Source organism: Oncorhynchus keta, chromosome 12 (genome assembly GCF_023373465.1).
Source record: "Oncorhynchus keta strain PuntledgeMale-10-30-2019 chromosome 12, Oket_V2, whole genome shotgun sequence".
NCBI lineage: Eukaryota > Metazoa > Chordata > Actinopteri > Salmoniformes > Salmonidae > Oncorhynchus > Oncorhynchus keta.
This window is the reverse complement of record NC_068432.1, coordinates 53,064,808-53,081,674: the sequence shown is the minus strand read 5'-3', so window position 1 is coordinate 53,081,674 and position 16,867 is coordinate 53,064,808. Positions and strand designations below refer to the sequence as shown.

Below are 16,867 nucleotides of genomic sequence, written 5' to 3'. Positions count from 1 at the left end.
TTTTCAGTCAAACCCTCTTCCTGGAGATTTACTGTCCTCTTGTTTTCCAGTCCAACCCTGTTTCCTGGAGATTTACTGTCCTTTAGGTTATCAGTCAAACCCTCTTCCTGGAGTTCTACCATCCTGAAGGTTTTCAGTCCAAACCTCTTCCCGGAGATTTACTGTCCTGTAGTTTTTCCAGTCCAACCCTCTTCCTGGAGATCTACTGTCCTGTAGGTTTTCCAGTCAAACCCTCTTCCTGGAGATCTACTATCCTGTAGGTTTTCAGTCCAACCCTCTTCCTGGAGATCTACAGTCCTGTCGGTTATCAGTCCAACCCTCTTCCTGGAGATCTACTGTCTTGTAGGTTTTCAGTCGAACCCTCTTCCTGGAGATCTAATGTCAATAGGTTTCAGTCCAACCCACTTTCCTGGATCTACTGTCCTGAAGGTTTTTCAGTCCACAAACCTCTTCCTGGAGATCTACTGTCCTATAGGTTTACAGGTTTTCAGTCCAACCCTCATTCTGGAGATCTACTGTCCTGTAGGTTTTCAGTCAAACCCTCTTCCTGGAGATCTACCGTCCTGTAGGTTTCCAGTCCCACCCTCTTCCTGGAGATTTACTGTCCTGTAGGTTATCAGTCAAACCCTCTTCCTGGAGTTCTACCGTCCTGAAGGTTTTCAGTCCACACCTCTTCCTGGAGATCTACTGTCCTGTAGGTTTCCAGTCCAACCCTCTTCCTTGAGATCTACCGTCCTGTAGGTTTTCAGTCCAACCCTCTTCCTGAAGATCTACGGTCCTGTAGGTTTTCAGTCCAACCCTCTTCCTGAAGATCAACGGTCCTGTAGGTTTTCAGTCCAACCCTCTTCCTGGAGATCTACTGTCCTATAGGTTTACAGTCCAACCCTCTTCCTGGAGATCTACTCTCCTGTAGGTTTTCAGTCCAACCCTCATCCTGGAGATCTACTGTCCTGTAGGTTTTCAGTCAAACCCTCTTCCTGGAGATCTACTATCCTGTAGGTTTTCAGTCCAACTGTCTTCCTGGAGATCTACCGTCCTGTAGGTTTTCAGTCAAACCATCTTCCCAGAGATTTACTGTCCTGTAGGTTTCCAGTCCAACCCACTTCCTGGATATCTACCGTCCTGAAGGCTTTTCAGTCAAACCCTCTTCCCAGAGATCTACAGTCTTGTCGGTTATCAGTCCGACCCTCTTCCTGGAGATCTACCGTCCTGTAGGTTTTCAGTCCAACCCTCTTCCTGAAGATCTACGGTCCTGTAGGTTTTCAGTCCAACCCTCTTCCTGAAGATCAACGGTCCTGTAGGTTTTCAGTCCAACCCTCTTCCTGGAGATCTACTGTCCTATAGGTTTACAGTCCAACCCTCTTCCTGGAGATCTACTATCCTGTAGGTTTTCAGTCCAACTGTCTTCCTGGAGATCTACCGTCCTGTAGGTTTTCAGTCAAACCATCTTCCCAGAGATTTACTGTCCTGTAGGTTTCCAGTCCAACCCACTTCCTGGATATCTACCGTCCTGAAGGCTTTTCAGTCAAACCCTCTTCCCAGAGATCTACAGTCTTGTCGGTTATCAGTCCGACCCTCTTCCTGGAGATCTACTGTCTTGTAGGTTTTCAGTCGAACCCTCTTCCTGGAGATCTACCGTCCTGTAGGTTTTCAGTCCAACCCTATTCCTGGAGATTTACTGTCCTGTAGGTTTCCAGTCAAACCCTCTTCCTGGAGATCTAATATCTTATAGGTTTCCAGTCCAACCCACTTCCTGGAGATCTACCGTCCTGTAGGTTTCCAGTCCAACCCTCCTCCTGGAGATTTACTGTCCTGTAGTTTTTTCAGTCCAACCCTCTTCCTGAAGATCAACGGTCCTGTAGGTTTTCAGTCCAACCCTCTTCCTGGAGATCTACTGTCCTATAGGTTTACAGTCCAACCCTCTTCCTGGAGATCTACTCTCCTGTAGGTTTTCAGTCCAACCCTCATCCTGGAGATCTACTGTCCTGTAGGTTTTCAGTCCAACTGTCTTCCTGGAGATCTACCGTCCTGTAGGTTTTCAGTCAAACCATCTTCCCAGAGATTTACTGTCCTGTAGGTTTCCAGTCCAACCCACTTCCTGGATATCTACCGTCCTGAAGGCTTTTCAGTCAAACCCTCTTCCCAGAGATCTACAGTCTTGTCGGTTATCAGTCCGACCCTCTTCCTGGAGATCTACCGTCCTGTAGGTTTTCAGTCCAACCCTCTTCCTGAAGATCTACGGTCCTGAAGGTTTTCAGTCCAACCCTCTTCCTGAAGATCAACGGTCCTGTAGGTTTTCAGTCCAACCCTCTTCCTGGAGATCTACTGTCCTATAGGTTTACAGTCCAACCCTCTTCCTGGAGATCTACTGTCCTATAGGTTTACAGTCCAACCCTCTTCCTGGAGATCTACTCTCCTGTAGGTTTTCAGTCCAACCCTCATCCTGGAGATCTACTGTCCTGTAGGTTTTCAGTCCAACTGTCTTCCTGGAGATCTACCGTCCTGTAGGTTTTCAGTCAAACCATCTTCCCAGAGATTTACTGTCCTGTAGGTTTCCAGTCCAACCCACTTCCTGGATATCTACCGTCCTGAAGGCTTTTCAGTCAAACCCTCTTCCCAGAGATCTACAGTCTTGTCGGTTATCAGTCCGACCCTCTTCCTGGAGATCTACTGTCTTGTAGGTTTTCAGTCGAACCCTCTTCCTGGAGATCTACCGTCCTGTAGGTTTTCAGTCCAACCCTATTCCTGGAGATTTACTGTCCTGTAGGTTTCCAGTCAAACCCTCTTCCTGGAGATCTAATGTCTTATAGGTTTCCAGTCCAACCCACTTCCTGGAGATCTACCGTCCTGTAGGTTTCCAGTCCAACCCTCCTCCTGGAGATTTACTGTCCTGTAGTTTTTTCAGTCCAACCCTCTTCCTGGAGATCTACTGTCCTGTAGGTTTTCAGTCCAACCCTCTTCCTGGAGATCTACCGTCCTGAAGGTTTTTCAGTCCAACCCTCTTCCTGGAGATCTCCTGTCCTGGAGGTTTTCAGTCCAAACCTCTTCTCGGAGATTTACTGTCCTGTAGTTTTTTCAGTCCAACCCTCTTCCTGGAGATCTACTGTCCTGTAGGTTTACAGTCCAACCCTCTTCCTGGAGATTTACCGTCCTGAAGGTTTTCAGTCCAACCCTCTCCCCGGAGATCTACCTTCCTGTAGATTTTCAGTCCAACACTCTTCCTGAAGATCTACTGTCCTATAGGTTTACAGCCAAACCCTCGTCCTGGAGATCTACCAACCTGTAGGTTTTCAGTCCAACCCTCTTCCTGGAGATCTACTGTCCTGTAGGTATTCAGTCACACCCTCTTCCTGGAGATCTACCGTCCTGTAGGTTTTCAGTCCAACCCTTTTCCTGGAGTTCTACTGTCCTGTAGGTTTACAGCCAAACCCTCTTCCTGGAGATCTACCGTCCTGTCGGTTTTCAGTCCAACCCTCTTCCTGAAGATCTACTGTCCTGTAGGTTTCCAGTCCAACCCTCTTCCTGGAGATCTACCGGCCTGAAGGTTTTCAGTCCAACCCTCTTCCTGAAGATCTACTGTCCTGTAGGTTTACAGTCCAACCCTCCTCCCGGAGACTTTACTGTCCTGTAGTTTTTTCAGTCCAACCCTCTTCCTGGAGATCTACTGTCCTGATTGTTTTCAGTCCAAACCTCTTCCCGGAGATCTACCGTCCTGTAGGTTTTCAGTCCAACCCTCTTCCTTGAGATCTACTGTCCTATAGGTTTACAGCCAAACCCTCTTCCTGGAGATCTTCCGTCCTGTAGGTTTTCAGTCCAACCCTCGTCCCGGAGATTTACTGTCCTGTAGTTTTTTGAGTCCAACCCTCTTCCCGGAGATCTATCGTCCTGGAGGTTTTCAGTCCAACCCTTTTGCTAGAGATTTACTGTCCTATAGGTTTACAGCCAAACCCTTGTCCTGGAGATTTACCAACCTGTAGGTTTTCAGTTCAACCCTCTTCCTGGACATCTACTGTCCTGTAGGTTTTCAGTACAAACCTCTTCCTGGAGATCTACTGTCCTGTAGGTTTTCAGTCAAACCCTCTTTCTGGAGATCTACTGTCCTGTAGGTATTCAGTCACACCCTCTTCCCGGAGATCTACTGTCCTGTAGGTTTTCAGTCAAAGCCTCTTCCCAGAGATTTACAGTCCTGTCGGTTATCAGTCCAACCCTCTTCCTGGAGAGTTACTTTCATGTAGGTTATCAGTCAAACCCTCTTCCTGGAGATCTACTGTCCTGTAGGTTTTTCAGTCCAACCCTCTTCCCTGAGATCTACCGTCCTGTAGGTTTTCAGTCCAACCCGCTTCCTGGAGATCTACCGTCCTGTAGGTAGATCTCGCTCTAAACACTAGGCTACGCTGCCGCCCCTACACTCTAACCACTAGGCTACCTGCCACCTCTACACTCTAACCACTAGACTACCTGCCTCCTCTACACTCTAACCACTAGACTACCTGCCTCCTCTACACTCTAACCACTAGGCTACCTGCCACCTCTACACTCTAACCACTAGACTACGCTGCCCCCTCTACACTCTAACCACTAGACTACCTGCCTCCTCTACACTCTAACCACTAGGCTACCTGCCTCCTCTACACTCTAACCACTAGGCTACCTGCCTCCTCTACACTCTGACCACTAGGCTACCTGCCGCCTCTACACTCTAACCACTAGGCTACGCTGCCACCCCTACACTCTAACCACTAGACTACGCTGCCGCCTCTACACTCTAACCACTAGGCTACCTGCCTCCTCTACACTCTAACCACTAGGCTTCCTGCCTCCTCTACACTCTAACCACTAGGCTACCTGCCACCTCTACACTCTAACCACTAGGCTACGTTGCCACACCTACACTCTAACCACTAGGCTACGCTGCCACCCCTACACTCTAACCACTAGGCTACCTGCCTCTTCTACACTCTAACCACTAGGCTACCTGCCTCCTCTACACTCTAACCACTAGGCTACCTGCCTCCTCTACACTCTAACCACTAGGCTACCTGCCTCCTCTACACTCTAACCACTAGACTACCTGCCTCCTCTACACTCTAACCACTAGGCTACCTGCCTCCTCTACACTCTAACCACTAGGCTACCTGCCTCCTCTACACTCTAACCACTAGGCTACCTGCCTCCTCTACACTCTAACCACTAGGCTACCTGCCTCCTCTACACTCTAACCACTAGACTACCTGCCTCCTCTACACTCTAACCACTAGGCTACCTGCCTCCTCTACACTCTAACCACTAGACTACCTGCCTCCTCTACACTCTAACCACTAGGCTACCTGCCACCTCTACACTCTAACCACTAGACTACCTGCCACCTCTACACTCTAACCACTAGACTACCTGCCACCTCTACACTCTAACCACTAGACTACGCTGCCGCCCCAAAATGGAACAATGACCTGTTTCAACGGATGTTGTGCCTTGTCCCAAACCTGCTGATTTTAGGCTGGTTATCTGTATAAAGCCCTTTGTGATAATTGCTGATGTTAAAATGGCTTTATAAAATAAATGTGATTGAATTGTATACAGTAACTAGTTGGCATGGTAGCCAGAGCTGGATGGAGATCCCCAAGGATTGGTAACAGAGCCAATGTGTATGCCTTATGTGTTGCTCACATACAGCATATACAGTAGGACTTACTGGACTGTAGGTGATTCTGGCAATATTCTATTCTATTCTGTTCTATTATATGCTATACTATTTTCTATACTATATTCGATGCTATCCTGTATTCTATATTCTGTTCTAGCCGATATTCTATTCTATATTCTATTCTATTTTCAATTCAGTTTTGTATTCCATATTATTCTAAATTATATTATATACTATTTTCTATATTCTATTCTATATTCTATTTTATATTCAATTCTATTTTATATTCCATTATATTCTAAATTATATTCTATACTCTATTCTATATTCTAATTCATATTCCATGTTATATTCTATTCTGTTCTATATTCTATTCCATATTCTATTATTCTCTATTCTATATTCCATTTGATATTCTATTTTATATTCTATTCTGTTCTATAATCTATTACATATTCTATTCTATATTCAAATCTGTTCAATGCTATACTCAATTCTATATGCTAGTCTATATTCCATTCTATATTCTATATTATATTCTAAATTCCATTCTATTTTAATGTATGCTCTATTCTATACTCTATTTTATACTCTATTCTATATTATATTCTATACTCCATTCTATATTGTATTCTAATTTCTATTCTACAGTACACTCTATTCTATATTCAATTCTACTCTCCTGTAGGAGTCTGTTTCTGACCGTTTGAGCAGACACATGCACATTTGTGGCCTGCTGGAGGTCATTTTGCAGGGCTCTGGCAGTGCTCCTCCTGCTCCTCCTTGCACAAAGGCGGAGGTAGCGGTCCTGCTGCTGGGTTGTTGCCCTCCTACGGCCTCCTCCACGTCTCCTGATGTACTGGCCTGTCTCCTGGTAGCGCCTCCACGCTCTGGACACTACGCTGACAGACACAGCAAACCTTCTTGCCACAGCTCGCATTGATGTGCCATCCTGCATGAGCTGCACTACCTGAGCCACTTGTGTGGGTTGTAGACTCCGTCTCATGCTACCACTAGAGTGAAAGCACCGCCAGCATTCAAAAGTGACCAAAACATCAGCCAGGAAGCATAGGAACTGAGAAGTGGTCTGTGGTCACCACCTGCAGAACCAACTCCTTTATTGGGGGTGTCTTGCTAATTGCCTATAATTTCCATCTGTTATCTATTCCATTTGCACAACAGCATGTGAAATGTATTGTCAATCAGTGTTGCTTCCTAAGTGGACAGTTTGATTTCACAGAAGTGTGATTGACTTGGAGTTACATTGTGTTGTTTAAGTGTTCCCTTTATTTTTTTGAGCAGTGTATATTATATTCTATACTATATTCTATATATATTCTATAGTGTATTCTCTATTCTATAATACATTCCATTCTATTATATATTATATTCTATTCTATTCTATGCTCTATTCAATATATTACACTGTTCATTTCTCTACCATATGTCGTTTTAGAGAATTTGTCAGTACATCCAACCGGTCTCACAATATCAGACCACGTGTAACCACGCCAACCCAGAACCTCCACATTCCAGCTTCTTCTTCACCTGTGAGATCATCTGAGACCAGCCACCCGAACATCTGATCTCACTTGAGGAGTATTTCTGTCTGTAATAAAGCCATTTTGTGAGGGAAAAACTCACTCTGATTGGCTGCGCCTGGCTCCCTAGTGGCCCTTAGCAGATTGTTTGATGGGAGATGGAATGTGAGGATCTAAGACAACGTGGGGGTACATTCCTTTTCAATTCAGTGGAATAAATTCCAATAAACTAATTGATAATTGCCCATTGTTTAAAATGCACAAATACATGAATTCATATGTTAAATTGACTTGAGCGTTAAATGGAACTACAAAGAAAATGTTTAGATTAAATAGTGTTACAATAGCATTGTTACGCTGTGGAAGCAAAGCTATGAACTGAGGCAAAGCAATAACATGCTGTTAATTGTGTGGTGATAGAGGTAGTCTCTGTGTGGTGATAGAGGCTGTCTCTGTGTGGCGATAGAGGCTGTCTCTGCGTGGCGATAGAGGCTGTCTCTGTGTGGTTATAGAGGTAGTCTCTGTTTGGTGATAGAGGTAGTCTCTGTTTGGTGATAGAGGTAGTCTCTGTGTGGTGGTAGAGGTAGTCTCTGTGTGGTGATAGAGGTAGTCTCTGTGTGGTGATAGAGGTAGTCTCTGTGTGGTGGTAGAGGTAGTCTCTGTGTGGTGGTAGAGGTAGTCTCTGTGTGGTGGTAGAGGTAGTCTCTGTGTGGTGGTAGAGGTAGTCTCTGTGTGGTGATAGAGGTAGTCTCTGTGTGGTGGTAGAGGTAGTCTCTGTGTGGTGGTAGAGGTAGTCTCTGTGTGGTGGTAGAGGTAGTCTCTGTGTGGTGGTAGAGGTAGTCTCTGTGTGGTGATAGAGGTAGTCTCTGTGTGGTGATAGAGGTAGTCTCTGTTTGGTGATAGAGGTAGTCTCTGTGTGGTGATAGAGGTAGTCTCTGTGTGGTGATAGAGGTAGTCTCTGTGTGGTTATAGAGGTGGTCTCTGTGTGGTGATAGAGATCGTCTCTGTTTGGTGATAGAGGTCGTCTCTGTATGGTTACAGAGTGGGTCTCTGTGTGGTGATAGAGGCTGTCTCTGTGTGGTGGTAGAGGTCGTCTGTGTGGTGATAGAGGTAGTCTCTGTGTGGTGGTAGAGGCTGTCTCTCTGTGGCGATAGAGGCTGTCTCTGTGTGGTGATAGAGGCTGTCTCTGTGTGGTGGTAGAGGTAGTCTCTGTGTGGTGGTAGAGGTAGTCTCTGTGTGGTGGTAGAGGCTGTCTCTCTGTGGCGATAGAGGCTGTCTCTGTGTGGTGATAGAGGTCGTCTCTGTGTGGTGATAGAGGTTGTCTCTGTGTGGTGATAGAGGTCGTCTCTGTGTGGTGATAGAGGTCGTCTCTGTGTGGTGATAGAGGTCTTCTCTGTGTGGTGATAGAGGTCTTCTCTGTGTGGTGATAGAGGTCGTCTCTGTGTGGTGATAGAGGTCGTCTCTGTGTGGTGATAGAGGTCGTCTCTGTGTGGTGATAGAGGTCGTCTCTGTGTGGTGATAGAGGCTGTCTCTGTGTGGCGATAGAGGCTGTCTCTGTGTGGTGATAGAGGACGTCTCTGTGTGGTGATAGAGGTCGTCTCTCTGTGGCGATAGAGGCTGTCTCTGTGTGGCGATAGAGGTCGTCTCTGTGTGGTGATAGAGGCTGTCTCTCTGTGGCGATAGAGGCTGTCTCTGTGTGGTGATAGAGGACGTCTCTGTGTGGTGATAGAGGCTGTCTCTCTGTGGCGATAGAGGCTGTCTCTGTGTGGCGATAGAGGTCGTCTCTGTGTGGTGATAGAGGTCGTCTCTGTGTGGTGATAGAGGCTGTCTCTGTGTGGTGATAGAGGCTGTCTCTGTGTGGTGATAGAGGCTGTCTCCGTGTGGCGATAGAGGTCGTCTCCGTGTGGTGATAGAGGTCGTCTCTGTGTGGTGATAGAGGTCGTCTCCGTGTGGTGATAGAGGTCGTCTCTGTGTGGTGATAGAGGCCGTCTCTGTGTGGTGATAGAGGCTGTCTCTCTGTGGCGATTGAGGCTGTCTCTGTGTGGTGATAGAGGTCGTCTCTCTGTGGCGATTGAGGCTGTCTCTGTGTGGCGATAGAGGTCGTCTCTGTGTGGTGATAGAGGTCGTCTCTGTGTGGCGATAGAGGCCGTCTCTGTGTGGCGATCGTGCCATTCTTCTTTCCCTGACATTTCCAGTTGCTTATAGAAAACCCTCTAAATCGCCCAGCGATTAAATTTGCGTTGGAAATAACAATTATGCATTGTGTTATTTGTGTCATATCTGGTTAGCAGCCTGGCTGACTCTCCCAAGACATTTAATCCATCAGGGACAACTGATGCTGTATAAGAACAAATTAACAGCATGTTATTGCTTTGCCTCAGTTCATAGCTTTGCTTCCACAGCGTAACAATGCTATTGTAACACTATTTAATCTAAACATTTTCTTTGTAGTTCCATTTAACGCTCAAGTCAATTTAACATATGAATTCATTTATTTGTGAATTTTAAACAATGGGCAATTATCAATTAGTTTATTGGAATTTATTCCTCTGAATTGAAAAGGAATGTACCCCCACGTTGTCTTAGATCCTCACATTCCATCTCCCATCAAACACTCTGCTAAGGGCCACTGGGGAGCCAGACGCAGCCAATCAGAGTGAGTTTTTCCCTCACAAAATGGCTTTATTACAGACAGAAATACTCCTCAAGTGAGATCAGATGTTCGGGTGGCTGGTCTCAGATGATCTCACAGGTGAAGAAGAAGCTGGAATGTGGAGGTTCTGGGTTGGCGTGGTTACACGTGGTCTGATATTGTGAGACCGGTTGGATGTACTGACAAATTCTCTAAAACGACATATGGTAGAGAAATTATCATTGTAATATATTGAATAGAATGGAATATATTATAGAATAGAGAATACACTATAGAATAAAGTATAGAATATAATATATAATAGAATGGAATGTATTATAGAATAGAGAATACACTATAGAATATATATAGAATATAGTATAGAATATAATATACACTGCTCAAAAAAATAAAGGGAACACTTAAACAACACAATGTAACTCCAAGTCAATCACACTTCTGTGAAATCAAACTGTCCACTTAGGAAGCAACACTGATTGACAATAAATTTCACATGCTGTTGTGCAAATGGAGTAGATAACAGATGGAAATTATAGGAAATTAGCAAGACACCCCCAATAAAGGAGTTGGTTCTGCAGGTGGTGACCACAGACCACTTCTCAGTTCCTATGCTTCCTGGCTGATGTTTTGGTCACTTTTGAATGCTGGCGGTGCTTTCACTCTAGTGGTAGCATGAGACGGAGTCTACAACCCACACAAGTGGCTCAGGTAGTGCAGCTCATGCAGGATGGCACATCAATGCGAGCTGTGGCAAGAAGGTTTGCTGTGTCTGTCAGCGTAGTGTCCAGAGCGTGGAGGCGCTACCAGGAGACAGGCCAGTACATCAGGAGACGTGGAGGAGGCCGTAGGAGGGCAACAACCCAGCAGCAGGACCGCTACCTCCGCCTTTGTGCAAGGAGGAGCAGGAGGAGCACTGCCAGAGCCCTGCAAAATGACCTCCAGCAGGCCACAAATGTGCATGTGTCTGCTCAAACGGTCAGAAACAGACTCCTACAGGAGAGTAGAATTGAATATAGAATAGAGTGTACTGTAGAATAGAAATTAGAATACAATATAGAATGGAGTATAGAATATAATATAGAATAGAGTATAAAATAGAGTATAGAATAGAGCATACATTAAAATAGAATGGAATTTAGAATATAGTCTCTGTGTGGTGATAGAGGTAGTCTCTGTGTGGTGATAGAGGTTGTCTAGTCTCTGTGTGGTGATAGAGGTTGTCTAGTCTCTGTGTTGTGGTAGAGGTAGTCTCTGTGTGGTGGTAGAGGTTGTCTAGTCTCTGTGTTGTGGTAGAGGTAGTCTCTGTGTGGTGGTAGAGGTAGTCTCTGTGTGGTGATAGAGGTTGTCTAGTCTCTGTGTGGTGATAGAAGTAGTCTCTGTTTGGTTATAGAGGTAGTCTCTGTGAGAGACTACCTCTACCACAACAGAGACTACCTCTATAACCAAACAGGGACTACCTCTACCACCACACAGAGACTACCTCTACCACCACACAGAGACTACCTCTACCACAACACAGAGACTACCTCTATCACCAAACAGAGACTACCTCTATCACCACACAGAGACTAGACAACCTCTATCACCACACAGAGACTACCTCTATCACCAAACAGGGACTACCTCTACCACCACACAGAGACTACCTCTACCACCACACAGAGACTACCTCTACCACCACACAGAGACTAGAATACCTCTATCACCACACATAGACTACCTCTACCACAACACAGAGACTACCTCTATCACCACACAGAGACTACCTCTACCACCACACAGAGACTAGAATACCTCTATCACCACACATAGACTACCTCTACCACAACACAGAGACTACCTCTATCACCAAACAGAGACTAGACTACCTCTATCACCACACTGAGACTGGGCTACCTCCATCACCACACAGAGACTACCTCTATCACCACACAGGGATGGGAAGGTGACAATTAATCTTAATGTTTGTACAGTCGTCTCAAATAAAACTGTGAAGGACCTCGGCGTTACTCTGGACCCTGATCTCTCTTTTGAAGAACATATCAAGACTGTTTCAAGGACAGCTTTTTACCATCTACGTAACACTGCAAAAATCAGAAACTTTCTGTCCAAAAATGATGCAGAAAAATTAATCCATGCTTTTGTCACTTTTAGGTTAGACTACTGCAATGCTCTACTCTCCGACTACCCGGAATAAAGCACTAAATAAACTTCAGTTAGTGCTAAACACCACTGCTGGAATCCTGACTAGAACCAATAGATTTGATCATATTACTCCAGTGCTAGCCTCTCTACACTGGCTTCCTGTCAAGGCAAGGGCTGATTTCAATGTTTTACTGCTAACCTACAAAGCATTACATGGAGTCACGTTCGTTATAGCGATGAGGCGCAGTGTGATTTGAATACATCTTCTTTAATAAAGGAAGAACGAACAAAAACAACAAAAACTAAACGTGAAGCTATATATAAAAAATGCAGAGACAGGTAACTAATACATAGACAATCACCCACGAATTACCCAAGGAATATGGCTGCCTGAATATCGTTCCCAATCAGAGACAACGATAAACAGTTGCCTCTAATTGAGAACCACTCTAGGCAACCATAGACATATATAAACACCTAGATGGTAAACAGCCCCATAAACATACAAAACACCTAGACAAGTCAAAACACATATATCACCCTTGTCACACCCTGACCTAACCAAGATAATAAAGAAAACAAAGATAACTAAGGTCAGGGCGTGACACATGGGCTCCTACCTATCTCTCTGATTTGGTTCTGTCATACATACCTTTATGTAGGGGTGCGTCACTGGCTTACTGGTGCTCTTTCATGCCGTCCCTAGGAGGGGTGTGTCACTTGAGTGAGTTGAGTCACAGACGTGATCTTCCTGTCCGGGTTGACACCCCCCCTCAGGTTCGTGCCGTTGGGGAGATCTTTGTGGGTTATACTCTGCCTTGTCTCAGGGTAGTAAGTTGGTGGTTGAAGATATCCCTCTAGTGGTGTGGGGGCTGTGCTTTGGCAAAGTGGGTGGGGCCCGTTTGGCCTTGTCCGGGGGTATCGTCGGATGGGGCCACAGTGTCTCCCGACCCCTCCTGTCTCAGCCTTCAGTATTTATGCTGCAATAGTTTATGTGTCGCGGGGCTAAGTTCAATCTGTTATATCTGGAGTATTTCTCCTGTCTTATCCAGTGTCCTGTGTGAATTTAAGTACGCTCTCTAATTCTCCCTCTCTCTTTTTCTCTCTTTCTATTTCTTTCTTTCTCTCGGAGGACCTGAGCCCTAGGACCATGCCTCAGGACTACCTGGCATGATGACTCCTTGCTGTCCCCAGTCCACTTGGTCGTGCTGCTGCTCCAGTTCCAACTGTTCTGCCTATGGAACCCTGACCTATTCACCGGACGTGCTACCTGTCCCAGACCTGCTGTTTTGGACTCTCTCTATCGCACCTGCTGTCTCTAACTCTGAATGATTGGCAATGAAAAGCCAACTGACATTCACTCCTGAGGTGCTGACCTGCTGCACCCTCGACAACCACTGTGATTATTATTATCTGACCCTGCTGGTCATCTATGAACATTTGAACATCTTGGCCATGTTCTGTTATAATCTCCACCCGGCACAGCCAGAAGAGGACTGGCCACCCCACATAGCCTGGTTCCTCTCAAGGTTTCTTCCTAGGTTCCGGCCTTTCTAGGGAGTTTTTCCTAGCCACCGTGCTTCTACACCTGCATTGCTTGCTGTTTGGGGTTTTAGGCTGGGTTTCTGTACGGCACATTGTGTGTGATAAGGTGCGTCTCGGTGAGAGGTGTAGGAGTCAGGCGCAGGAGAGATTTTTGAGAACCGTGTTTAACAATACAAAAATGGCACAGACAAAAATCCCAAAACTAAAAGCTCTCGAAGAATCAGAAACTCGTGCCAACGCACGGAGGAACAACCACAGTTCCGACACTTACATAACACGTACGTAATAGTGAAAACAACAAACATCAGAGATAATCGAGCGCAAAAAACACACAAGCTTTATCCCGCACAAACTAAGGCAGGCAACAGGTGCCCTATATACACACAGAAATAAACGCAAATGAAACCAGGTGTGAAAATGAACACAGACAAAACAACCAGAAAAGGATAAAAGGGATCGATAGCGGCTAGTAAACCGGCGACGCCGAGCGCCGCCCGAACGGGGAGAGGAGTTACCTTTGGTAGAAGTCGTGACATTGTGACATCGGCTGATGTAAAAAGGGCTTTATAAATACATTTCAATGATTGCTTGCTTGATTGGTTGATTGCTTGATTGGTTGATTGATTGATTGCTTGATTGATTGATTGCTTGATTGCTTGATTGATTGATTGATTGATTGATTGATTGCTTGATTGCTTGATTGATTGCTTGATTGCTTGATTGGTTGATTGATTGGTTGATTGGTTGCTTGATTGATTGCTAAATAAATAAACATATTATACCTAAACTCAGCAAAAAAATAAACGTTGTCTCACTGTCAACTGCTTTTATTTTCAGCTAAATTAACATGTGTAAATATTTGTATGAACATAACAAGATTCCACAACTGAGACATAAACTGAACAAGTTCCACAGACATGTGAACAGAAATTGAATAATGTGTCCCTGAACAAAGGGAAATCAAAAGTAACAGTCAGTATCTGGTGTGGCCACCAGCTGCATTAAGTACTGCAGTGCATCTCCTCCTCATGGACTGCACCAGAGTTGCAGGTTCTTGCTGTGAGATGTTACCCCACTCATCCACCAAGGCACCTGCAAGTTCCCGGACATTTCTGGGGGGAATGGCCCTAGCCCTCACCCTCCGATCTAACAGGTCCCAGACGTTCTCAATTGGATTGAGATCCGGGCTCTTCACTGGCCATGGCAGAACACTGACATTCCTGACTAGCAGGAAATCACGCAGAGAACGAGCAGCATGGCTGGTGGCATTGTCATGCTAGAGGGTCATGTCAGGATGAGCCTGCAGGAAGGGTACCACATGAGGGAGGGTCATGTCAGGATGAGCCTGCAGGAAGGGTACCACATGAGGGAGGGTCATGTCAGGATGAGCCTGCGGGAAGGGTACCACATGAGGGAGGGTCATGTCAGGATGAGCCTGCAGGAAGGGTACCACATGAGGGAGGGTCATGTCAGGATGAGCCTGCAGGAAGGGTACCACATGAGGGAGGGTCATGTCAGGATGAGCCTGCAGGAAGGGTACCACATGAGGGAGGGTCATGTCAGGATGAGCCTGCAGGAAGGGTACCACATGAGGGAGGGTCATGTCAGGATGAGCCTGCGGGAAGAGTACCACATGAGGGAGGGTCATGTCAGGATGAGCCTGCAGGAAGGGTACCACATGAGGGAGGGTCATGTCAGGATGAGCCTGCAGGAAGGGTACCACATGAGGGAGGGTCATGTCAGGATGAGCCTGCAGGAAGGGTACCACATGAGGGAGGGTCATGTCAGGATGAGCCTGCAGGAAGGGTACCACATGAGGGAGGGTCATGTCAGGATGAGCCTGCTGGAAGGGTACCACATGAGGGAGGGTCATGTCAGGATGAGCCTGCGGGAAGGGTACCACATGAGGGAGGGTCATGTCAGGATGAGCCTGCGGGAAGGGTACCACATGAGGGAGGGTCATGTCAGGATGAGCCTGCAGGAAGGGTACCACATGAGGGAGGGTCATGTCAGGATGAGCCTGCAGGAAGGGTACCACATGAGGGAGGGTCATGTCAGGATGAGCCTGCAGGAAGGGTACCACATGAGGGAGGGTCATGTCAGGATGAGCCTGCAGGAAGGGTACCACATGAGGGAGGAGGATGTCTTCCCTGTAACGCACAGCGTTGGATCAAAAGTCTCACATTTGGACTCATCAGACGAAAGGACAGATTTCCTCTGGTCTAATGTCCAATGGTCGTGTTTCTTGGCCAAAGCAAGTCTCTTCTTCTTATTGGTGTCCTTTAGTAGTGGTTTCTTTGCAGCAATTCGACCATGAAGGCCTGATTCACACAGTCTCCTCTGAACAGGTGATGTTGAGATGTGTCTGTTACTTGAACTCTGTGAATCTGAGGCTGGTAACTCTAATGAACTTAACCTTTGCAGCAGAGGTAACTCTGGGTCTTCCTTTCCTGTGGCGGTCCTCATGAGAGCCAGTTTCATCATAGCGCTTCATGGTTGACTGACCTTCATGTCTTAAAGTAATGATGGACTGTCATTTCTCTTTGCTTATTTGAGCTGTTCTTGCCATGATATGGACTTGGTATTTTACCAAATAGGGCTATCTTCTGTACACGACCCCTACCATGTCACAACACAATTGATTAGCACAAACACCCCACAAATGAACTTTTAACAAGTCACACCTGTTAAAATGTCTACTCATACGTTTTACCTGCAGAACGTCTGCTAAATGGCATTTATTATTATTATTATTATTATTATTATTATTATTATTATTATTATTATTATTACAGAACCGTTGTCTGTTGTGTTGTTCTCCTGAAGCCCCTTAAACACATGTAAACTAATGTCATGTGTTATAACTGGATACTAAACTAAAGTCATGTGTTATAACTGGATACTAAACTAAAGTCATGTGTTATAACTGGATACTAAACTAAAGTCATGTGTTATAACTGGATACTAAACTAAAGTCATGTGTTATAACTGGATACTAAACTAAAGTCATGTGTTATAACTGGATACTAAACTAAAGTCATGTGTTATAACTGGATACTAAACTAAAGTCATGTGTTATAACTGGATACTAAACTAAAGTCATGTGTTATAACTGGATACTAAACTAAAGTCGTGTGTTATAACTGGATACTAAACTAAAGTCATGTGTTATAACTGGATACTAAACTAAAGTCATGTGTTATAACTGGATACTAAACTAAAGTCGTGTGTTATAACTGGATACTAAACTAAAGTCATGTGTTATAACTGGATACTAAACTAATGTCATGTGTTATAACTGGATACTAAACTAAAGTCATGTGTTATAACTGGATACTA

The 16,867-nt window shown here is 45.4% G+C and overlaps 1 long non-coding RNA gene across 1 annotated transcript; it reads right to left on the bottom strand.

The window, feature by feature from the left end:
* Window positions 1-4,591: 4,591 nt before the first annotated feature.
* LOC127906545 (uncharacterized) lies at window positions 4,592-5,414 on the bottom strand. The gene is made up of 3 exons (XR_008061819.1): window positions 5,264-5,414; window positions 4,944-5,231; window positions 4,592-4,651 (listed from the first exon to the last, which is right to left on the bottom strand). It is a non-coding gene; the product is annotated as an uncharacterized LOC127906545 (long non-coding RNA).
* Window positions 5,415-16,867: the final 11,453 nt, after the last annotated feature.